The following is a 307-nucleotide window of genomic DNA, read 5'->3' on the forward strand; positions in this document are numbered from 1 at the left end:
AGGCCAGGCGCGGTGGCTCATGCCTGTAATCCCAGCACTTTGGGAGGCCAAGGCGGGTGGATCACCTGAGGTCAGGAGTTTGAGACCAGTCTGGCCATCATAGTGAAACCCTGTCTCTACTAAAAATACAAAAATTAGCTGGGTGTGGTGGCAGGCACCTGTAATCCCAGATGTTCGGGAGGCTGAGGCTGGAGGATCGCTTGAACCCGGGTGGCAGAAGTTGCAGTGAGATCATACCACTGCACTCCAGCTTGGGCAACAGAGCAAGGCTCTGTGTCAAAAAAAAAAAAAAAAAAAAAAAAAGGCC

Source organism: Theropithecus gelada, chromosome 19 (genome assembly GCF_003255815.1).
Source record: "Theropithecus gelada isolate Dixy chromosome 19, Tgel_1.0, whole genome shotgun sequence".
In the NCBI taxonomy this organism is placed as follows: domain Eukaryota; kingdom Metazoa; phylum Chordata; class Mammalia; order Primates; family Cercopithecidae; genus Theropithecus; species Theropithecus gelada.